The following is a 25,553-nucleotide window of genomic DNA, read 5'->3' as shown; positions in this document are numbered from 1 at the left end:
ACTTTGTCTGGTAGATATTTAGTCTAGTCTAGTTCTGGACTCTGGGAAAAAACCTTTATCAGCTGATCCCATTGTTGTTCTCTCTCTTCCTTATGAATTGTCCAGCTTCCTTTTTACAACATTCTTTCACAGGATGTGGGTGCCATTGGCTAGACCAGCGTTTGTTGCCCATCACTAATTGCCCTGGAGTTGGTGGTGATGTTTGACCCATTGTATTTCCAGGATTTAGTCACATCTCCACAATATCAGATGGGAGGGAGAGCCAGAGTTCTGACCCAGCCACCATGAAGGAACAATGATACAGTTCTAAGTCAGGATGGTGTGTGGCTGGAGGGGGACTTGCAGATGGTGGTGTTCCCACATATCTGTGGCCTTGGGACTTTCAATGTGTTAGAGGTTACCAGTCTCCAGAAATGTCTTACGCCTCATGACATAAGCACCAAATTCACGTTATGAGCTGGCTGGGGGTTTTGTTCTGTTTAAAGTAGACAGTATTTGAGATCCCTGGTACTTACGAAGAGAATAAGGCCACAGGATTCCAAGGTTCTGAACAAACAAAAATAATATCTACCAGACAAAGTCAAAGTTGCAATACAGCCTGCAATACAAATGTATATTTAAAATCGAGAATGACCATGGGGTGAATATGGTAACAGGGAAACCTGTGGTTGAAGATCTCACAAAGCACACTGAATAGCAGATGTGGTCAACACTGACCTTAATGATGAATTTTGAGTCATAGAGATACATAATATCGATATAGACCTTTTGGTCTAACTCATCCATGCTGACCAGATATCCTAAATTAAACTTGTGCCATTTGCCAATATTTGGCCCATATCCCTCTAAACCCTTCCCATTCATGTTCCCCTCCTGCTTTATAAATGTTATGCCAGCCTCCACCACTTCCTCTGGCAGCTCATTCCATATACACATCACCCTCTGCATGAAAAAGTTGCTCCTTAAGCCTGTGCTCTCTAGTTATGGACTCCCCTAACTTAAGAAAAAGGCTTTGTCTATTTACTCTATCCATGCCCCCCATGATTTTATAAACCTCTATAAGGTCACCCCTCAGCCTCCAACGCTCCAGGGAAAACAGCCCCAGCCTGTTCAATCTCTCCCCATAGCTCAAACCCTCCAAGCCTAGCAACAGTTAAAAGGGGCCATGTTTTCACACAGAGGGTGGTACGTGTATGGAATGAGCTGCCAGAGGAAGTGGTGGAGGCTGGTACAATTACAACATTTAAAAGGCACCTGGATGGTTATATGAATAGGAAGGATTTAGAGGGATATGGGCCAAGTGCTGCCAAATGGTGAGATTGGGATAGCTGAATGGTGCGGATGAGTTGGACTGAAGGGTCTGTTTCCATGCTGCATAACTCCATGACTCTTTTCTGTAATAGTGACTGAGAAATGTGAATCTCTCCTGTGTTAGTGACTGGGAGATACAGACTCACACCTGTAACAGTGACTGAGAACACAGACTGTCTCCCACCATGGGGAGAGAGAAAGCTGGGCACTGTGACCCTACACTGGTCCAGGCTATGCTTTTTTTTCCTGTTGAATGAAAGCATGTGTTAGTTAATGGTCTGCAAATGTGGAGCAAACAATTTCTGAAGTGATTTGCAAACCCAGACAGACTGGAACCACGCCATGCTGTTTAGTAGATGACTACTTGTATTGTTCGAATTTTTATATGGTTGTTTGCTTCTGGTTGACTATCCCTTGGAAAAATGCAAGTGAAGAACATAAAATATCTGTTTGTCCAGTCTTGTTGACTTTGCTTTCAAGCAGAAAATATATTTCCTTCTATCCATTTACTTTCCTTCCTCAGTGGATGGATTCTTCCTATCATTGGGCAGCTGTGAATATTATTTCAGACCCACAACTTTTGAGCAAATTGCTGATGGTCCCAATTCAATTCTTAGCCCATTCTAATGACAAAGGTGATACTCTAGAGGAGAGTCTACCCTTCCATCTTGACAATTGTCTCAAAGAGTGAGTGGTAAGCGACATTCTCACCACACAAATGACAGTCAGTGAATATCTTGAACAAGTGATGCTTTATCCACTTTCCTGTGACATTGGATGGCATTATCATTGGTGAATTCTCCACCATCAACACCGTGGGGTGACCACCTGACCAGAGATTTGGCTGGACCAGCCACATAAGTACTGTGGTTGCAACACGAGGTCAGAAACTGGGAATTCCGTGGCGAGTTAATCACCTCATGATTCTCCAAAATCCGTATACCATCGACACAGTGCAAGTCAGGAGTTAGAATATGCTCCACTTGCCCCCAGGTGAGTTTTATTCCAATCAGGCTCAAGAGCAGTGGCCCCATTGAGGCCAAACCAACCCACTTGGCCATATCCCATCCGCCAGCCCACCTTTTCCCACCACTGAACCGCACAGGAGTGAGTACCATCTGCAAGGTATACTGCAGCATCTCACCAAGACGCCTGTGACAGCATCCTTCCCCAGACCTCTACTACCAAGAAGGACAAATGGAGTCACAGGTAAATAGGATGGTGAAGGATGTGTTTGGTATGATTGCCTTTATTGGTCAGTGCATTGAGTATAGGAGTTGGGAGGTATTGTTTGCAGCTGAGGTTATTGGTTAGGCCACTTTTGGAATACTATGTTCAAATCTGGCCTCCCTGCTCTAGGAAGGATGTTGTGAAACTTGAAAGGGTTCAGAAGAGATTTACTTGGATGTTGCCAGGGTTGGAGGATCTGAGCTATAGGGAGAGGCTGAACATGCTGGACCTGTTTTCCCTGGAGCGTCGGAGGCTGAGGGGTGACCTTATAGAGGCTTATAAAATCATGAGGGGCATGGATAGGATAAATAGACAAAGTCTTTTTCCTGGGGTGGGGAGTCCAGAACCAGAGGGCATAGGTTTAAGGTGAGAGGGGAAAGATATAAAAGAGACCCAAGAGGTAACTTTTTCACTCAGGAGGTGGTGCATGTATAGAATGAGCTGCCAGTGGGAGTGTTGGAGGCTGGTATAATTACAACATTTAAAAGGCATCTGGATGGGTATATGAATAGGAAGGATTTAGAGGGATATGGGCCAAATGCTGGCAAATGTATTTAGGACATCTGGTCGGCATGGACGAGTTGGACCAAAGCGTCTGTACATCTCTATGACTCTATGACAGCTGTTGTAAGGGAATGTCACCATTTGCAAGATCCCCTCCAAGCCACATAACTTCTTGACTTCAGTCTGCATTGCTATCATTGGGTCTAAATCTTGCCACCCATGACCTCACACCGCTGTGCGATACCTTCACCACACAGACCTCAGCGGTTTTAAGGAGATTTGCTGAGCACCACCTTGTCAAGGGCAATAAGGGAGAGACACAACGAATAAGTCATAGTTCAAATCTCAGGAGAAAAACACTTTGTGGGATAAACACACCAGTGCAGAGAACTGTGCTGGAAGACAGCATGACATTGATGATGGCCTAGACAGACTTGGTTCACTGACCGTGAATGCTGGTTAGTGCAGGATGGATAGAATTGCCTTATTTTCAATTAAAACTCCTCCATTGCATAAAAATAATTTGCACGTGTGGACTGCTGAGAATGCCTGCTAAATAATTCTTCAGCGATGGCAGAAAGCAAGGTTTTTGGAATTGATTACTCCCCAAATGAGGGATGGTACTAAAACCAAAATACTGAGAGCGCGTCTGAGACAAAGAGGAAGTGCTGGATAAACTCGGCAGCACCTGTGAGGGCAGAGCAGAAGACAGCCAATGTTTTGAGTCTGGTATGACTCTTCGTTCAGAGGGTCAGTGTCAACTCCATGGGCTGAATGGCCTGCTCCCACACTGTAGCGACTCTATGATTTTTCAGAAGTTTTAAGTGCAGGTTCATAGCTTATTGAAAGTAGAGTTGCAGGTAGATAGGATAGTGAAGAAGGCGTTTGGTATACTTTCCTTTACTGGTCAGAGTTTTGAGTACAGGAGTTGGGAGGTCATTTGGCGGCTGTACAGGACATTGGTTAGGTCACTATTGGAATATCGCATGCAATTCTGGTCTCCTTCCTATTGGAAGGATGTTGTGAAACTGGAAAGGGTTTAGATTAGATTACTTTAGATTACTTTACAGTGTTGAAACAGGCCCTTCGGCCCAACAAGTCCACACCGACCCGCCGAAGCGCAACCCACCCATACCCCGACATTTACCCCTTACCTAACACTACGGACAATTTAGCATGGCCAATTCACCTGACCTGCACATCTTTGGACTGTGGGAGGAAACCGGAGCACCCGGAGGAAACCCACACAGACACAGGGAGAATGCGCAAACTCCACACAGTCAGTCGCCTGAGGTGGGAATTGAACCCGGGTCTCTGGCACTGTGAGGCAGCAGTGCTAACCACTGTGCCACCGTGCCGCAAAAGATTTGCAAGGATGTTGCCAGGGTTGAGGATTTGAGCTACAGGGAGAGGTTGAACAGGCTGGGGCTGTTTTCCCTGGAGCGTCGGAGGCTGAGGGGTGACCTTATAGAGGTTTACAAAATCATGAGGGGCATGGATGGGATAAATAGACAGAGTCTTTTCCCTGGGGTGGGAGAGTCCAGAACTAGAGGGCATAGGTTTAGAGTGAGAGGGGAAAGATTTAAAAGAGACCCAAAGAGCAACCTTTTCACGTAGAGGGTGGTACGTGTATGGAATGAACTGCCAGAGGAAGTGGTGGAGGCTGGTACAATGACAACAGTTAAAAGGCATCTAGATTGGTACATGAATTGGAAGGGTATAGAGAGATATGGGCCAGGTGCTGGCAGGTGGGACTAGGTTGGGTTGGGATATCTGGACGGGTTAGGCTGAAGGGTCTGGTTCTGTGCTGGATCGTTGATTTCAGCTGTAGGGGCTCTGCCATTGGCCAGGTTAGGGAAGGGAAAGAACAAACTCCAACTGCTATCCAGCGACCACATTCCTACCTCACAACGGGAATTAATTGTGTGGAGATCTGATGAGGCGGTGAAGCCTTCCAAAATGTGACACAATCATACAGATCGCATGCCTCCATGAGGTCACTTGCCCCATCGTACTAAAGATTGAGCTGTGGCCAACTACTGGACTTCAAATCAGGTGGAACTCTGGGAACTCTGCAAGGACACAACTCCAGAAAGTGAGAACCTCAAAGACTTGGGCGCCACATCTGGCTGGGATCAACTCATCAACACAGCACAATCTGAACAGCAGGCTACGTACCCACGTGCTCCTGCCTGCTACAAACGAGCATCATCTGCGCAAAAATAAAATGTTGCAGATTCTACAAAGTGTGAAGTGGAAATATCTTCCCCTCTGTGCTGAGATTCGAAGCACCGGTTCTGAAATCTGGCTCGCCTGCAAGTGTTCTCTCCGCTGTGTAACACAGGAAATTACTGTGTTACAGACAGAGCTGGCCCTTGCAAAATCTAACCAACACACCGTGCTCCTGCCAGCACAGCAGGGAATACTAGAGACCCCTTCTTGTTCATTTTTCTCATCCCTCCCTCCCCTTGCAGATACCTCGGTAAAGAAAACTGAGAGAAAGTGTTTCTGAATTCCAGAAAGTGTACATAGCACAAACAGCACACAGTCCGCCAAGATACACAAGCAGAGGAAATCTTTCTCCAAACCTAAACAGAAATGGCTCTGTGCAGGATTGGGGCCAGGGTCCAATAGACAGAACACCTTTTGTTGGTTTCTGCAGGGTTTTGTATGGAAGAGATGGTCCGGTGTGGCATCACATGACCTCTAGGCAGGGTCACCGCTATACTGGGCATGGGCGATGAGGTACTCAACATCTATTTTTTCCTTCCTCTGAAATAGCTCTGGGGCCTCTCCACAGCCCCCTCCCTCCCAGTTCTTCATAGTGTCGTCACGACTGAGCCATTTTCAACTGCACCAACACTGAATAAGCTTTGTTGCAATTCCTTGCTTGCTTCTTGTCCCTCAAACCCTTTTCGTATGTTTATCTTTCAAATATTTTATGGCTTCCTTGCTCAGAATTACCACAGAGTCGGCTTCCACACTATCCCAGGGAGGAATGTTGCACTTCCCCAATCCCTGCCATTGTACTCCTGACGGTAACCACAGGTATAAATCAATGCCCTCCAGTAACGACTCACCCGCCAATGGAACAAGCTGTTCCCTAGGTTTAGGGTGAGAGGGGAAAAATTTAAAAGAGACCTAAGGGGCAACTTTTTCACACAGAGGGTGGTACGTGTATGGAATGAGCTGCCAGAGGAAGTGGTGGAGGCTGGCACAATGACATTTAAAAGGCGTCTGGATTGATATATGAATAGGAAGGGTTTAGAAGGATATGGGCCAAGTGCTGGCATATGGGACTTGATTAGGCTAGGATATCTGGTCGGCACGGACAGGGTGGACTGAAGACTCCAAGCCTCATTCCTGATGGAGGGCTTATGCCTGAAATGTGGATTCTCCTGCTCCTCGGATGCTGCCTGACCTGATGTGCTTTTCCAGGACCACACCCTCGATTCTGATCTGCAGTCCTCACTTTCTCCGAGTTGGGCCGAAGGGTCTGTTTCCGTGTTGTACATCTATATGATTCTCAAGACTGCTTGAGAATCTGAACACATCGATTGGATCACCTCCTAACCTATTTCGTTCTCATACAAAGTAGGCCCAATCTCTTTAATAGAGTCCAACAGTTGTGGAAACAGGCCAATCATGCCCAACAAGTCCACAACAACTCTCCGAAGGGTATCCCATCCAGACCTATCCCCCTATATTGCCCATGGCAAACCTACTTAACCTACACATTCCTGGATACTATAGATAATTTAGCATAGCCAATCCACCCTAACCTGCGCATCTTTGGACTGTGGGAGGAAACCCTCACAGACATGGGGAGAATGTGCAAACTCAGCAGAGACACGCTAGGCTGGAATCAAACCCAGATCCCTGGCGACGTGAGGCAGCAGTGCTAACCATTGAGCCACTGTGCTGCATTTCTTCCCTTCCATGTAAGCAAAGGCAAACTTTGTAAACACATTCTAACTCATCCAGTCAAGTCGCCCCAACTCCCCATCGTTTCACTGGATGACAGCACCTATTGAAAGGTTCTGAAAATGAGGGCAGACTCTAAATGTCAACTCTGGGTCTGTCTCCACAGATGCTGCCAGAACCTACAGAGTTTCTCCAGCAATTTCTGTGTCCACTTCAGATTTCCAGCATCTGCCATATTGTGAATTGGAGACAGATGCTGGAGGCTAGAGTTAATAGCACAGCGGGTCAGACAGCATCCAAGGAGCAGGAAAGTAATCATTACAGGCCAATACCCCTCCCCAGCCCTGAAGAAGGGTTTTTGGCCTGAAACGTTGGTTTTCCTGCTCCTCAGATGGTGTCTGACCTGCTGTGCTTTTCCAGCTTCACATCTATTGACATCTGCTGCATTGTGCTCCTATTTAAAAGGCACCTGATGTCATCAAAAGGGGAGAGGATATTTGTTCATTATCGGTGTGCTTTTTTAAAATTCATTCATAGGATGAGGCCATCACTGGCTCATCTCTAACTGCCCAGAAGTTAAGCGTTAACCACACTGCTGGCCCAAAGGGACGCCAGCAGCTTCCTTCCCTGAAGGATATTAGTGAACCAGATGCATTTTTCACCCTGACACTCAGCAATGGTTTCATAGTCACTATTAGACTCACAGATGTTTTCCCCTTAATTCCAAATTCCACCATTTGCTGTGGCAGGAATTGAACCCAGGTCCCCGCATAACACCTGGGTCTCTAGATTAATAGTCGAGTGATAATACCACTAGGCCATCGCCTCCCACTATTAGTCAGCACTACATCTCCATATTATACAAAACACTACCTTAAAGAAAAATGACTTTCTCACTAGCTCTTATCAGTTTTTAAAAAAAGGATGACATTTTCAATACCTTGAATATAAATGTAATAATTGCTAACAGGTCTGAGGCCTTTCAGTATTGAGGAGGGAAAGGCCTCCCTGTTGCTTGGCAACCTTGGGTGTCTTGTTAACCTTGTGATTCGGAGGCAAGCATTCCTTTAGACAGAAGAACCTTGACCTTTCAGGCCTTGACCTCTACTAGGCCCCAAAAAATTACAGGAAGAAAAGAGAGGCACCTGTCATGTGTCAGTAACCTGAAACTGGTGCCCAGCAGTGTCTCGGCTTGAAGCTGCTGATAAAATAATCACTCATCCTGAACGGCTGTGCCTGGCAGAAGACCTTGAGGATGACCGTGCCTTGAATTCAGATAAAGAAATATCCAGCTACAACTGCAGCAGCTGTAACCTTCCACGGACATTTACAGATTTAGATTGTCGAACTTGTCAGTGCAAAATGAAAGCCCTTCCCCTTCCCGTCAAATATGTGCCAACCTACACATCGCCGAGGGTGCACATTGGGATATTGAGACTCTACCTGCCCAGCGACACTCGTCAGACCGAGTAAATAAAAAAAACACACAACGACATGCTTGGGTGGAATCCCACAGGGCTCAAATAATCCCTAAGTGTGGAGACAGGCCCTTCGGCCCAGCAAGTCCACACCGACCCTCCAAAGAGTAACCCACCCAGACCCATTCCCCTTCCCTATTACTCTACCTAACCTACACATCCCTGAACATCACATGGCCAATCCACCCTAACCTGCACACCTTTGCACTCTGGGAGGAAACCCACGCAGGAAATCGACAATAGACAATAGACGATCGACAATAGGTGCAGGAGTAGGCCATTCTGCCCTTCGAGCCTGCACCGCCATTCAACATGATCATGGCTGATCATTCCTAATCAGTATCCTGTTCCTGCCTTATCTCCATAACCCTTGATTCCACTATCTTTGAGAGCTCTATCCAACTCTTTCTTAAACGAATCCAGAGACTGGGCCTCCACTGTCCTCTGGGGCAGAGCATTCCACACAGCCACCACTCTCTGGGTGAAGAAGTTTCTCCTCATGGAAGATGGACTGTTCTACGTAGCCAACAAAGAGACAGGCATAGCTGGGGCCCGTACAGGTGCCCATGGCTACCCCTTTGGTTTGGAGGAAGTGGGAGGATTCAAGGGAGAAATTGTTAAGGGTGAGGACTAGTTCGGCCAAATGAATGAGAGTGTCGGTGGAAGGGTACTGTTGGGGACGTTGGGAGAGGAAGAAACTGAGGGCTTGGAGGCCCTGGTCATGGTGGATGTGGTGTAGAGGGACTGGATATCCATGGTGAAGATGAGGCATTGGGGGCTGGGGAAACGGAAGTCTTGGAGGAGGTGGAGGGCGTGGGTGGTGTCTCAAACGTATGTGGGGAGTTCCTGGACTCGGGGAGATAGGACAGTGTCAAGGTGGGTAGAAATGAGTTCAGTGGGGCAGGAGAAGGCTGAGGCAATGGGTCGGCCAGGGTGGCCAGGCTTGTGGATCTTGGGAAGGAGGTAGAGCCGGGTGCGGGGTTCCCGGACTATGAGGTTGGAAACTGTGGGTGGGAGATCTCCTGAGGTGATGAGTTTCTGTATGATCTGGATAGTAGTAACAGGATAGGACAGAGTCAGCATTGATTTATGAAGGGGAAATCATGCTTGACTAATCTTCTTGAATTTTTTGAGGATGTAACTATGAAGTTGGACGAGGGAAATCCAGTAGATGTAGTGTACTGGGACTTTATCAAAAGCTTTCTGAAAGTCCAGGTACACTACATCTACTGGATTTCTCTCGTCCATCTTCAGAGTTACATCCTCAAAATATTCAAGAAGATTAGTCAAGCATGATTTCCCCTTCATAAATCCATGCTGACTCTGACCTATCCGGTTACTACTATCCAGATGTGCCGTAACTTCATCCTTTATAATAGACTCTAGCATCTTTCCCACCACTGAGGTCAGACTAACTGGTCTATAATTTCCTGCTTTCTCTCTCCCACCTTTCTTAAAATGTTGCCAGACAGTTGCCCAAGGTTGGAATCAAACCCGGGTCCCTGGCGCTGTGAAGTAGCCGTGCTAGCCACTGAGCCACATGGTGCTGGGGTAAGATGGGTGGCAGAATCAGACAGGACGTCAACAAGAGCCAGCTCAATGTCAACAGCATCTCCCTCCACCTTTTCACGAGTGGCATGGTCTCGCTAGACAGCAACAAATACCAAGGTCTGAGGAAGGACCGATGACATTTGGGAAGGGTATGTAGGAGGGGGAGTATGGTTCAGCCTGGCTGATTAATGACTGGGGTGGTGGGGGTCAGCTGTCGTCGGCAAGAGCCAGATGTGAGAACAGGGAACAGCCACCATTGATACAGTTCCCCCCTTACACTAGCGCCCGGGTGGTAAGCACATGTAGATGGGTTGGGTAGACGCTGGAGGAACTGTGAAGTCTGTGGAATTGAGGGGATGGAAAGGGGACATGGATGTTTGGGGGAGGTGGTGAGTGGGGGTTACCTGACACAGTCAGATGGAGGCTGGAAGCTTCCCCAAGAGGAGCGCTCACTGTCGCCTGGAATTAAACATGAGCAATGGGAAGGAGATGGCTTTTGGCACACTCAGACTGGGTGGTGTGAGTGAGTCAAGAGTGTGGCGCTGGAAAAGCTCAAAAGGTCAGGCAGCATCCGAAGAGCAGGAGAATCGACGTTTCAAGCATAAGCCCTTCATCAGAAATGGGGTATCAGATGGGAATCAAATTTCTGAGGAAGAAATCTGCCTGAATCGTTGATTTTCCTACTCCTCGGATGCTGCCTGACCGGCTGTACCTTTCCAGCATCGCACTCTCGACTCTGATCTTCAGCATCTGCAGCCCTCACATCTTCCTGGTGTGAGTGAGAGAGAGGCTGCACCAAGTAACACTCAGAAGCCTTTCGAAGGTGAGGCACTGTAGAGGACACAAGCACGGAGACTGCCTATTCCCTGGCCATCCCAGAGCATTTACCTCTCTCTCTGATACAGATGGCAGCTCATTGACAGGCACATCTTCACCTGCAGAGGGTAGGGGGGGGGGGGGGGAATGAAATATCACGGATGTTGAATGAGGAGAGATAAAGATGTCAGCTTAGGGAATGTCCCAGTTGCCCTCCAATGGGTCATGGAATTGGAATACCTGCACATGGAGTCATTGGGAGAATTTCACAGGAGTCCCCAGAGCCTCCAGCTGCTCCAGTGGGAATTAGGTTTCGGGAAGTCTCAGAAACATTTAATCCCCCAGGGACATGAAAACATGGAATGCTCTCTCTCAACAACGTCTGGTATCAAATCTTAGCAATTAGCAAACATTTCAAGAGAAAAGTACTAGGAGTAAATTTGTAAAGTGAGGTAACCGGATGTGGAGATCGCAAACGCACAGGAATAGGCACAAACAGCACCCCGAATATTGGAATAGAGACAGCGATAATCGGCTGAAATATCTAAGATGCTGTGATTGCTGTATATTATATGACCATACATTGTGTTATTGTGAACTGAAAGCAGCAGACACAGCACCAAGTGTTCTCAATAAGGTAACAATGTAACACTTGCTCGAACAACCCGATTAGCTCATTGTCTGGATACAAAAACAAATTTGAATTTGGCCAATCAGTTTAAATTATACCCCAAAAAATATCAAACTCCAATCTAGTTTGAACTAGATCTGACAACTAGAACTGACAATCTTAAAAGCCAATGACAGAATCCGATGCTCTGGGGTACATTTAGGGGAAACTTGAACAGTTGAGAGGAGAACTGTCAAGCCCAGCATGTAACCAGACTGCCTGAAAAATAGCTCTCTTAAAAAGGTATCTCTTCAATCAATAACTTGTGACGCAGAAATTCTTAAGTAAAAGAAAAGATGACACAGGAAGATCTGAAAAGAAGTACAAAAGCTGCCTGGTTTCAAGATAAGAAGTATGGTTTTGTAAATCTTAATTGGGAGTTTTATCAGACCAGTATTATAGAATGGAAAGTAAAAGATAGGTTAGAGGAAGGAGTTGTAAATAGTTGTTAGTTAGTTATTCTCTGTTATACTTTAAGAAATAAAGTTGTGAATTTTTACTTTAAACAGTTCTTGGCCACTCAAATTTTACAGATTACTGCACGGGATAATTTTTTTCTGTGTTGCTTGTTTTAAATTAAGCAGAAGGGTTTACCCCATATTATAACAATTGTGAATAAAATAGTTTTAGATTAGATTACAGTGTGGAAACAGGCCCTTCGGCCCAACAAGTCCACACCGACCCGCCGAAGTGCAACCCACCCATACCCCTAAATTTACCCCTTACCTAACAGTACGGGAAATTTAGTATGGCCAATTCACCTGACCCTGCACATCTTTGGACTGTGGGAGGAAACCGGAGCACCCGGAGGAAACCCACGCAGACACAGGGAGAACGTGAAAACTCCACACAGTCAGTCGCCTGAGGCGGGAATTGAACCCGGGTCTCTGGCGCTGTGAGGCAGCAGTGCTAACCACTGTGCCACCGTGCCGCCCATTTGTTATAGTCTGCTATAACAAATTGTAACAATACATAGCATGCTCTACTGGAAGTGTAACATCATAACAACTAGCCAGAACGTAATAAATTATCACACACTACAATAATCTTATGCAGTAGGTATGATGTGCAGAATACAATGTATAATAGTGCTCTGTATAAAATGCAAGGCATATTGCATTATCCAGTAATGTGACAATATATACCATTAGACCCTGCATGTAATACACAGGCCTGTAATAAATTGCAGTGATATCTGGCCTTGGCTTTTTACAATTTAAATCAATAGCTTAAAAGGAGAGAGTGGAGGCATATAAGCTAAATGTTTGGGAAACACAAACCGAGGTAGTGAAGAGGACACAAGGAAGATGTTGAAATGCAGCAAGAAATGGACAATATCCACACTCGGGCTGACAAGTGGCAAGTAACATTTGTGCTAGACTAGTGCCAGGCAATGACCATCTCCAATAAGAGACAATCTAACCACCGCTCCTTTGATGTTCAAGCACATTACCATCACTGACTCCCCCACTACCAACATCCTGGGGGTGATCATTGCCCAGAAACCGAACTGCACTCTCCATATAAACACAATGGCTACAAGAACAGGACTTAGAATTGGAATACTTTGGCAAGAACACTGACCCCAAAGCCTGTCCACCATCGACAAAGCACAAATCAGGAGTGTGATGGAATACTCCCCACTTGCCCCTGGATGGGGCAGCTCCAACAATACTCAAGAATGATTTGGAGGTGCCGGTGTTGGATTGGGGTGGACAAAGCTAAAAACCACACAACACCAGGTTATAGTCCAACAGGTTTAATTGGAAATACTAGCTTTCGAAGCGCTGCTCCTTCATCAGGTGGTTGTTTCCAATTAAACCTGTTGGACTATAACCCGGTGTTGTGTGAGTTTTGACTTTGAACAATCAAGAAGCTTGACACCATCTGGGACAAAGTAGCCCCCGCTTGATTGGCACCACATCCACAAACCTCCACTCCCTCCACCACTGATGCTCAGTAGCAGCAGTGTGCACTATCTAAAGATGCATTGTAGAAATTCACCAAAGATCCTCAAACAGCACCTTCCAAACCCATGACCACTTCCACCTGGAAGGACAGGGGTAGCAGATACATGGGATCATCACCACCTTCAAGTTCCCCTCCAAGCCACTAACCATCCTGACAAGGGAATACATCACCGTTCCTTCGCTGTCACTGGGTCAAATTCCTGGAATTCCCTCCCTAAGGCCATTGTGGGTCAACCCACAGCAGGTGGGACTGCAGCGGTTCAAGAAGGCAGCTCACCCCCACCTTCTCAAGGGGTAACTAGGGACGGGTAATAAAGGTTGGACGAGTCAATAATGCACATTTCTCATAGAGTAATAATTAAAAAATAAAGTGCAGACAGATATAGATGTGGACAAGCGAGTGGGCAAAAATCCAGTAGATAATGTATGATGTGGGAAAGTGTGGAGTTGTTTCTTTGGCAGGTAGTATTTTTTTAAAAATCAGCGTATTACTTAAATGTAAAATGACTGGAGCAATTTGAGACACTGAGTGACCTAATTGAGACATGAAGGGTCAGCATGTAGGTCGAGCAGTTAAGAAGGTGAAGTGCATAAGGTGCTGAATGGTTTTGCCAAGGTGGAATCGGGAAGGATGGTTCCTCTTGTGGGTGAGTCCAGAACTGGGGCACGCCGTCATATTTTTAGGGGTAACACCTTTAGGACTTTGAGATGAATTTTCCTTTTCTCTCTCTGAGAGTTGTGCAGAATTAGAAGGTGGTGGAGGTGCAGTCATCAGACACTTTGAAGGTGGAGTAAGTCAGATTATTCAGGATTAGAGTAGTGCTGGAAAAGCACAGGAAAGGCAGCATCCAAGGAGCAGGAAAATTCGACATTTCAGGCCAAAACCCTTCATCAGGAATAAGACAGATTATTGTTAAGCACATGAATCAAACGTTTATAGGGATAGATGGGAATATGGTATTTAAACATAGACCGATCAGCCATGATCTTACAGAGTGTGGACAAGCTGAAAGGGGTTGATTAGCCTGTTTCTCCTCCTAACGTATTCATTCATATAACATATGAATGCATATAACAGTGAACGATATAAAGTCTATACTATGCACAGGGAAACACTTGTGAAACATAGCAATGTATTATATACCATTGATTGAGGATAATTCTATAATTCCAATGCAGAGCTGTGCAGAAAGTACGCAACAAAGAAATCGATTGTAACCTTGCAGCCCTCTCTCTGCCCCATACTCGCTCCTTTTGGGATTTCAGAATTATGGAATTACTTTCTCTGTATGAAAATATGCAGCATGGTGTGTTACAGTACATTCTGTGTTACACTGAATCTTGTTGAACACTATTATTCTGTCCAGTTAATAGGCAGCATATGGCAAAACAGAGCTGGATAAATTTGCGATTTTCATCTTAAATTTCATCTCAAATACCGCTCATCGCATGATTCAGATCTGCCTGAAGAAAGTTCTGCTATATATTGTATCCAGTTTTGAACAAGGCTATGGTCCTTAAAGGTTTAATGTTCATATTACATTTCCTCCATTGATTCCACTGAGATGAAGAAAGAGCTCCTCCAGCTATAAAAGGAAGCATATGTATCTGCACCAGCGCCTTAAGGACCTCATAGTTAAGACTAACCAAATGTAATGGTATTTACTGCTATCAGAGAGCCATACAGCATGGAAGCAGACCCTTCGGCCCAACCAGTTCCATGCCGACCATAATCCTAAATTAAATTAGTCTCACCTGCCTGCTCCTGGCCCATATCCCTCCAAATTTTTCCTATTCATGTATTTACCCTAATGTCTTTTAAACATTCTAACTGCACCTACATCCACCACTTCCTCAGGAAGTACATTCCATATGCGAACCACCCTCTGTGGAAAAAATTGGACCCTCATGTCTTTTTTAAATCCCTCTCCTCCCACCTTAAAAATGTGCCCCCTAGTCTTGAAATTCCCCATCCGAGGGAAAAGACATCTACCACTAATTTATCTATACCCCTCATGACTTTATAAACTTCTAGCCGGTCACCTCTCAACCTCCTACGCTCCAGTGAAAAAGTCCCAGCCTATCAAGCCTTTCTTTATAACTCACACCTTCCTTACCCGGCCACATCCTGGTAAATCGCTTCTGAACCCTCATATTCTTCCTATAATTGGGCGACCAGAACGGGACACAGTATTCCAGAAGAGGCCTCACCAATGTCCTGTACAACCTCAATATGACGTCCTATCTCCTATACTCAAAGGACAGTGCAATGAAGGCAAGGGTGCCAAATGACTTTTTAACCACTCTGTCTATATGTGATGCAAACTTCAAAGAATTATGTACAGAAATAAATCTTTGGACCTCGACGGTGGTGCATTCTTTACCACTAATTATTAGATAGGCCCAAAACAAAACAAAGACAAAGGAGGGTTAGTGCAAGTGAACTGCCTTAAACTACCCTGGTCCAGTACCACATTCTGGGAGAGGTAGCAAATACTACGTAGCACTGGATGACCACAGCCAAGGGCAACAAGGATTGAAAAGTGAAGGTGAAGCAATATCTGGTGACTGGGTATGATCATCTACCTGGCTTCCTGATCCCGGAATAGTGTGGGGTCCAGTCGGAAAAGGGAAAATTTGAAAAGGTAGCAAAAAGGTAGGGCACTGTTTAATTACAATGTCACTAACTTAAAGAGTCATCCAGCACGGAAACAGACCCTTCGGTCCAACCAGTCCATGCCGACCAAGTTTCCCAAAATATTCTAGTCCCACCTGCCTGCTCCTGGCCCATATCCCTCCCAACCTTTCCTACTCCTGAACCGGTCCAAATGTTGTAACTGCACCTTCATCTACCACTTCCTCTGACAGTGCATTGCACTGGTAAATCTAATTAGAATGGTCTGGGAAAGGGTCACTCCACCCGAAACGTTAACCCTGATTTCTCTCCACGGATGCTGCCAGACCTGCTGAGCTTTTCTGGCAATCTCCGTTTTACTTTCTGATTTGCAGCATCTGCAATTCTTCGAATTTTTAGAAAGGGCTTGTTTGCGTTTTACCGTCCTTGTGAGCACTAACAAAACATCCCTTCCCACTGGTTTGCAACGCTGCGATAAATCAATGCATTTGTCCATTCCAAAACCTTATTCTACCTAAGGAGGAGCTTGTATGAAATTCCCCACTGAAACTGGCCAAATCTGCAGACACAATGAGGACCAGATCCTTTCACATTTCTGAAGGGCTCAATTGTATTTTCCATCAGCCGATGCACACCTGAGGACAGGAGGGTGTACGATACACAGGGTCTACATGGAACCTTAGATTACAAGTGCTTACTCCTCATTTATTTATTTATACTTATTTATTTTCACCAGTGGACAGAGAATTTTCCTCTGTTGAAGGAGCCTGTTAATATTAATTTCTACAGACAAAACTATTTCAAAGTGGAAATCTGCTTGGCAAATCTCATTAACTGACAATCCCCTTGATGGTGCCTGACAGATCTTTGAGCACTAAGGGATAAAAACCTCAGTTTCATCCAGATTTGAGTGATAAACCTTTGCTAGTTGATGTTATTACAATTGTTCTCATTGCCCATGGGCTTCAACAGGGCTACTGGTTTATCTTTACCAGTGCTGTTCACTATTACCAGTGCAAGTTTAAAGCTGTTATCATGAAGGTGGGGGGGCGGGAGGAGGGGCACAAGGTTTGGAAGTGACAGGAATAATCCTCTTGTGTCTGGAGTAGGATTGTACAGGTGTGGACACCACATTATAGGAAGGATGTGAAAGCATCTGAAAGCAACTTACTCCTCAGTTTAAATGATTGTAGAGAGAGAGACCGAATAAGCTGAAATGTCTATTGGAGTGTGTTGGAGGCTGAGGGATGACTTTATAGAGGTTTCTAAAATTATGAGGGGCTTGGATAAGGCGAATAGACAAGGTCTTTACCCTTGGGCGGGAGAGTCCAGAACTAGAGGGCATAGGTTAGGGTGAGAGGGGAAAGATATAAAAGGGATCTAAGGGGCAATGTTTTCACACAGAGGGTGTAGTGTGTATGGAATGAGCTGCCAGAGGAAGTGGTGGAGGCTGGTACAAAGACAACATTTAAAAGGCGTCTGGCTGGGTACATGAAGAGGAAGGGTTTAGGGGGGATATGGGCCAAGTGCTGGCAAAGGGGACTAGATTCGGTTAGGATATCAGGTCGGCATGGACGAGTTGGACCGAAGGGTCTGTTTCCGTGTTATACATCTTTATGGCTCTATGACTTGCAAGAACAAGACTGACCAGGTTCCTCCTGGTGTACGGGCTTCCCATCAGCTACTGTGCCTGTGCCCGCTGGCTGGAGCTTATTTTGTCTGTTTTACCTGACCCCTTTGCAGATTCCGGATCTTCCTTTGTGATATTGGATTCCGCTCTCAATAAGAGAAGCCCTTTATCCAAATCTAGGTTCCAGACTCTTTACTTCTTTCCTTTCCCCTGACCTTCGAGCATTTCTTTCTGAACCAGAATTAATGCCAAAACCTTCTGTTTATTATCCACAGCCCGAAGTACCGGAGCGGCAGCGGGCCTCAGTGACAGGAACCATTTAAGGGATATACTTATTTATTTTCACCAGTGGACAGAGAATTTTCCTCTGTTGAAGGAGCCTGTTAATATTAATTTCTACAGACAAAACTATTTCAAAGTGGAAATCTGCTTTGCAAATCTCATTAACTGACAATCCCCTTGATGGTGCCTGACAGATCTTTTAGCACTAAGGAATAAAAACCTCAGTTTCATCCAGATTTGAGTGATAAACCTTTGCTAGTTGATGTTATTACAATTGTTCTCATTGCCCATGGGCTTCAACAGGGCTACTGGTTTATCTTTACCAGTGCTGTTCACTATTACCAATACAAGTTTAAAGCTGTTATCATGAGGGGGGGGGGGGCACAAGGTTTGGAAGTGACAGGAATAATCTTCTTGTGTCTGGAGTAGGATTGTACAGGTGTGGACACCACATTATAGGAAGGATGTGAAAGCATCTGGAGAGAATCCAGAAGCGGTTTACAAAACTGGTTCCATGGGATGAGAAACTTCAGTGAGGAGGATAGACTGAAGAGGTTGGGTCTGTTCTCCTTGGATCTGATAAAGATCTTCACAATCAGGAGTGGGTTGGATAAAGTAGATAAGGAGAAACTCTTCCCGTGTGTAAAAAGCATTGAGTTAGAGTGATCAGCGAAAGAAGCAAGAGGGAAGTGAGGAAACACTTTTACACCGAACGATTAGTCAGGGTATGGAATGCGCTGGTTGGAAGTGTGGTGGGGCAAGGTTCAGTTGAGACATCCAGTGGGGCTTTGGATGATAAAAAATACTTTGCAATGATATTGGGAGTAGGCAAGAGGTTGGTAGTAGAGAAATGAGGCTCATTTAACAAGTCAGCAAAGGCACGATGGGCCAAATGGCCTTTTTCTGTACAGTAAGACTTCTGTGATACTGTGAATGCTTGCCTAGTAAGAAGGACCTGAGATTTAGCAGTGCCCATCCAATGCATTATTCATCATCTACAAGAAAGGAGTGCGAGTGAGGGGTGAGAGGACTCGGGTACAGGGTGTGGTGAGGGACTTGGCATCAGTGAACGGAGTTGAATTACGAAATATTCATCAACAAGATTGCTACCTTGTCATAGAGTCACACAGCATGGAAACAGATCCTTCGGTCCAAACATAATCCCAAACTTACTGCTAGTCCCACCTGCCTGCTCCTAGCCTGTATCTCTCCAACCCTTTTCTAATTATGTACTTATTCAAATGTCTTTTAAATGTTGTAACTGTACCCACACCCACCACTTCCTCAGGAAGTTCATTCCACACGCAAACCACCCTCTGTGTCAAAAGATTGCCCTCATGTCTTTTTTAAATCTCTCTCCTCTCACCTTAAATCTCTCTCCCCACCCTTGGGAAAAGACACCCGCCAGTTAACTCATCCGTGTCCTTCATGATTTTATAAACCTCTATACGGTCACCCCTCAGCCTCCTAAGCTCCAGTGAAAGAAGTCCCAGTCTATCCAGCCACTCCTTATAACTAGGCCTCCATTCCTGGCAACATTCTGGTAAACCTCTTCTGAACCTTCTCCAGCTTAACAATTTCATATTTCAATATTTTAATTTTTTTCATCTATCATGTTTTCCCTTTCCTGGTTGACACCTTACAAGGGCCAATCTTGGATGGCATGGACAATCCTCAAACACACCATCACCTGCTACAATGCCAGCTGAGACATCGCTTGGTCGTAACAGTGCGCTGTTCTTCAAGTGGACAGCAGCTTTGTATCTGTCACTGAAGGAGCAATGATGGGAATTTAACATTGGGTAGCACCATTCCCAAATACCAGTTGCATTGCAAAGAGATTCTGCCTACAACCAAGCTGCTGCAGAATCTGAAATCAGTGACTTACCAACCTAATTACCCAAAATGATCTTGCAATGATCTCTCCGCCTATAAATTCTGTGTCTGCGCGTTTGCCCCCACTTCATTTGATGAAGGGGCAGCCCTTTGAAAGCTTGTGATTTCAAATAAACCTGTTGTACTATACAGGTCGCTTTGGTACAAAGCGCAATTCCTCAACGCAAATTGGCGATAACGCGATTGACGAATTGTGGATGCTGTTTGGATAACGCAAACTTTCTACTGAACGGGTATCGCGATTTTCTATTAGTAATCTTCCACAGCGTGATTTTCCGTAGTGATAGCGCGATTCTCTATAGCACAGGTTTGCAGATGAGCACAACTGTCGTGTTATAGCAGAACGCCCTGTAACCTGGTGTGGTGTGAATTCTGACTTTACAGACACGTACAGCTGTTAGTCCTGTAACATAGTTTGAAAAAAAAACTGCTTTCAGTCCTGGGCACCATCCCTTAGCACGGATGTACTGACTTTGGAAAGATTGTAGTGTAGATCGATTAGAATAATACTTGGTTAAATGCTTTAAATTATACGTTCTGTGTTACGATCGAGCCCTCCACTATCACCTGATGAAGGAGCGTCGCTCCGAAAGCTAGTGTGCTTCCAATTAAACCTGTTGGACTATAACCTGGTGTTGTGTGATTTTTAAATTATAAGGATAGGGTGAATACAGAAGGCTTACACTCCCTTGAATTTCGAAGATTATGGGGTGATCTAATTGAGATGGTCACGATGATTAAAGGATTTGACAGGATAGACGGAGGACGATATCATCTGGCAGAGGGAACCCAAAGTCTAATCTTTTAATTAGATCAATGGCTGAAATCAGGAAGTCCTGGTTTATGTGAAGGGTTGTGAACAGCTAGAAATTCCTCCCCACGAAAGCCTCTGAGAGTTGGTTAATTGAACATTTCCAAACTGAGATGGATAGATTGTGTTAGGCCAGGGTATGAATCATGATACAGCAAAGTCTTGATCCAGTTGAGCAGGGGACCCTGTCTTCGGGCCTGAATGGTTTTACTGCTGTTCCTGCGTTACGCAAGGGGTTTAGCAAAACTCTGATTAATGATCCAAATCCAAACATAGGCAGTGGGCATTTTCCCAATTTCCTGACCTTCCCATATACTGGCCTGACAAACAGCAGCCAAGTCGCACAATTCACAAACGCAGATACCTCAAACTGTTTTGTAGACAGCTTCAGAAGTGTGGGCACTGTTGTAACATTAATATTCAAAGAGAAAAATGCCATAATCAGGACCAGATAATGGCAGGGGGTAATTGAGGGTAAATGCAGACCAGGAGAGCAGGAATAACTCCTCTGCTCCTTTTGCAAATAGCTAATGCCCTAATGTACATCCACCTGTGGCAGGGTCTCTGGGCTGGGTATCCCAGCTGAGCAATGGACCTGGAATGGTGCAGAATTCTCTCAGCACTCTGCTGGTGCATCAAGTTTCATTTCTGCACTTCAATCCTGGAGTGGGACTTGAACCCACGAACGTCCTGACTCACTGTTAGAGTATTGCCAACTGAGTCACAAATAATGCAATTTTTTTTGCGTTAAGGTCAAACTTTCACATTATTTTCCACAATATATACATTCATGCACACAATAATCAAACAGAACTCCTACAATGTAGAAGCAGGCCACACCAAATCTCTGAGGAGGACCCCATCCAGACCCATACCCTGTGATTCCCATGGTTAATCCATCAAGCCTGCACACCCCCCAGATACTTTAGCGTGGACAATCCACCTAACCTGTGCACATTTGGAGGAACCCCACGCAGTCACAGGGAGAATATGCAAACCCCACACAGACAGACACCGGAGGCTGGGAGTGAACCCAGGTCTGTGGTATTGTGAAGCAGCAACACTAACCCACAGAGCCACATGATGCTCAAGCATTAGTTCTGCTATGAGGGGAGCACAAGGCTGAAGAGAGAGGGAAGATGATTTTGAAAGCTTGCAGATTGAAGTGGACCGTGGGGAGGTCAGAAGTCACAAAATTGCAGAATTGTTAAGAGGCCGGCACTTTGTCTGCCCTCTCTCCTGTCACTCTGCATATCACTCTTTTCCCAGGAACAATAAGCAGAGTAATGGGGAGAAGGCAGTTGAGTCCAAGTGCAGTTGTGCTCAAAGAGCTGACAGTTACTAAGCTAGCAGGCACGCTATCACCAATCCCTCCCTGTGCACTCTGCCAGCATTTCTTGGGAGAGGATTTTAAAAAAAGAGCCTGCTGCATTTTCAGTGAATGCGTTGAGACTTTCAGCACATGATTCCCCTTCAGTTTGGCTCTGGGGACAATTGAAAGCAGGAAAGGTTGTGGACTGAGTGGGCCCACCTCCTTCCTTTGGCTGTCGGTCAATGTTACACGAGTCACTGTCAAGCCGATCCCAACAGGAGAAGATAAATCCACAAATACTGGATGTTTTGTTACTTCAAGTTTTGTTTTGAAAGTTTCCATTTTCTAATATATTCTGTTTGTCAGATCGTTCTGTCTTGCCACCCCCCGTAGTGAAGGAAGGCATGTATTCATCACCAACTCTTGACCCATTAACCCTTTGAGGGATGCAGGCTCCTTCTCTTATAATGCACATGCAGTCAACGCGAATTCGCTGTATGGACAAATAGGGGACTCTGTGTCTGAGGTTTGGGTGGCACGGTGGCTCAGTGGTTAGCACTGCTGCCTCACAGCACCAGGGTCCCAGGTTCAATTCCAGCCTTGGGCAACGGTCTGTGTGGAGTTTGCACATTCTCCCCATGTCTGCGTGGGTTTCCTCGGGGTGCTCTGGTTTCCTCCCACAGATCAGGTGGATTGGCCATGCTAAATTGTCCATAGTGTTAGGTACATCAGTCAGAGGGGGGGTGGGTCACCCGTCGGTGTGGACTTGTTGGGCCAAAGGGCCTGTTTCCACACTGTAGGGAATCTAATCTAACCTTTTAAAACGTGTGTTGGCTGTAACTATAAGTGCTATTTTTATTGTACATTTTTTATATGTCGCAGGGTTGCATCAGAATGCATCTATTGCATAACAGCAGAACTACCAGTATCTCGAATCCACAGATTTACTTCAGTCACACTTTCAAATGTAAATCTGTTGACCATCAGAGATTCACATTCATGGTGGATAGTCTATTCACCTGGATAGAGGTCAGTTCAAAATAGACTGCACCCCAATACTTGGCAGCAATATTGACTCCCATATTTTATAACTGTGTTTTCACCCATAGCTGGACAGGATAGCATACAAGTATATAAGCCTCGATAAAGTGAATAGCCATGGTCTTTTCCCCAGGGTGGGGGAGTCCAAAACTACAGGGCATAAGGTTTAAGCCGAGAGGGTCAGAAGTCACACAACTTCAGGTTTATTTGAAATCACAAGCTTTTGGAGCACTGTCCCTTCCGAAAACTTGTGATTTCAAATAACCTGGTGTCATGTGACTTCTGACTTTGTCCATCCCAGTCCAACACCGCCACCTCCATATTAAGGTGAGAAGGGAAAGATTTAAAAGGGACCTAAGGGGCAACTTTTTCATACAGAGGGTAGTGCGCGTATGGAATGAGATGCCAGAGGAAATGATGGAGGCTGGTACAATTACAACATTTAAAAGGCATCTGGATGGATATATGAAAAGGAAAGTTTAGAGGGAAGTGGGCCAAATGCTGGCAAATGAGACTAATTTAATTTAAGAAATTTGGTCAGCATGGACAAGTTGGACAGAAGGGTCTGTTTCCATGCTGTACATCATCATAATTCTATGACTCTAAGTACTTGAGAAAGAATGCCCACATTCTCCATGCATCAGTGATATTTGTCTGTGTATCTTTACTTTTTCTCTTTAACCATGTCCTATTATCTCACACTCTCAGTACTGCAGCTTTACCTCTCCCTTGCTCTCTGTATCTTCCCTCTGTACTTCACCCAATCGTCAAACTGTTAGGGTGCAGAAGGAGGAAATTGACTGATTATGTCTGACCCAGCTCTCTGAATGAACAATTCACATTGAGCTGTCCTCCTGCTTTCTTCCTGTAACTCAGTACTTTATTCCTTTTCAAAAGACCATCCAATTCCTTTTCCAAATGTCTTGACTGAACACTGTTTTGTCTATTCACTGTTTTCTTTTCTCCTGTTTGCTCTTTCTCCTCTGCACTGTCCATATCCCCTTACCTGCCCATCGTTTACCCCTTTTCCTTCCATGTGTTCTTCATTCCCTTCTCTTTCTCTTTCACGGAAATTTATCCTAATTTACATCGTTCCTGCTCTGTTCTTCCATCTCCTTCCTGCCCCATTTGATATCTATAACATCCTTACTTTATCTTCCTGTGTCTGTTTTATCTCTCCAATCTGTATCTCTCTCTCGCTCTCTCTTTCTCCCTGTCTGTCTTTCTCTCTCACACACTTTCATTCTTAGTTGATCTGTGGTTCTTTAGCTTCTGTTTGTCACTGTGGATCCTTTCCAACGTCAGTGTCTGTTTTACTCGTCTGTCTAATAGTGATTATAATTGGATTCACAAAAGCAGATGATTTGTATGTAGCACCAGTTGCACAGTGGGTTAGATTGGCACTTTAACAAATAATTCAGCGCCAAATGTACTATTTTTGAAGACAAAGAGGTTTTGTTAGTAAGTCAAGGTTCTGTTTTGGAACGGGTTGACATTACCTCAGTAACATTAAAAAAGGAGGCAGGAATTTTACACTTTTGTACATGCTGTTGTGAGACTTTCCACCCTGGAAAATGAACAGGCTGATAGAGAATTTGGGGAAGGGATAGTCAGGTTATCCGGCTGATTACCCAAATGCCAGTTTGTTTTGATTTTGGTCAAAATTGTCGATGTTAAAAGTCTTCCTTGCTCATTGCCTCAATGTGGCGATATGGGGAGGCAACAGTTCAGCCACAATTTGGAGCCGCCGGTGTTGGACTGGGGCGGATAAAGTTAGAAATCACACAACACCAGGTTATAGTTCACCAGGTTTATTTGGAACCACCTGATGAAGGAGCAGCGTTCTGAAAGCTAGTGCTTCCAAATAAACCTGTTGGACTATAACTTGATGTTGTGTGATTTCCAAAAGTTTAGTGGTATTATTACTATTGGGTACAAGAGTCAGGATGTCATATTGCAGCTTTATAAGGCTTTGGTTAGGCCATTCTGAGAGTACCGCATTCAATTCCGGTCGCCACATGACAGGAAGGAAGTGGAGGCTTTGGAGCGGGTGCAGAAGAGGTTTACCACGGTGCTGTCGGGATTAGAGGGCATGAACTCGAAGGAGAGACTAGAAAAACTCAGGTTGTTTTCTCTGGAGCAGTGGAGGCTGAGGAGAGACTTGCTAGAAGTTTATAAAATTGTGAGATGCATAGATGGAGTTGACAGTCAGAATCTTTTCCCCACAATTGAAATGTCTAAAACTTGAGGGCATGCATTTAAGGTGAGGGGGTGGGGGAGATGTTCAAATGAGACAGGGGCAAGCTTTTTTATACAGAGAGTGGTAAGAGTCTGGAACGTGCTGCTAGGAGTGGTGGTGGAGGTAGATAATGTAAGGGTGTTTAAAGGACTTTTAAATAAGCACATGGATACGCAAGGAATGGAGGGAAATGGACTAAGGGCAGAAGGGATTAATTTAATTTGGCGTCATGTTCAGCACAACATTGTGGGCC

The 25,553-nt window shown here is 45.1% G+C and overlaps 1 protein-coding gene across 1 annotated transcript in view; it reads right to left on the bottom strand.

Moving 5' to 3' along the window:
• Positions 1-25,553, bottom strand: part of LOC122556846 (fibroblast growth factor receptor-like 1) — a 165,173-nt gene that overhangs the window by 61,399 nt on the left and 78,221 nt on the right. The window lies entirely within an intron of this gene.

This window comes from Chiloscyllium plagiosum, chromosome 14 (genome assembly GCF_004010195.1).
Source record: "Chiloscyllium plagiosum isolate BGI_BamShark_2017 chromosome 14, ASM401019v2, whole genome shotgun sequence".
Classification (NCBI taxonomy): domain Eukaryota; kingdom Metazoa; phylum Chordata; class Chondrichthyes; order Orectolobiformes; family Hemiscylliidae; genus Chiloscyllium; species Chiloscyllium plagiosum.
Note: the sequence above shows the minus strand (reverse complement) of the source record. Positions and strands in the feature narration are given on the sequence as shown.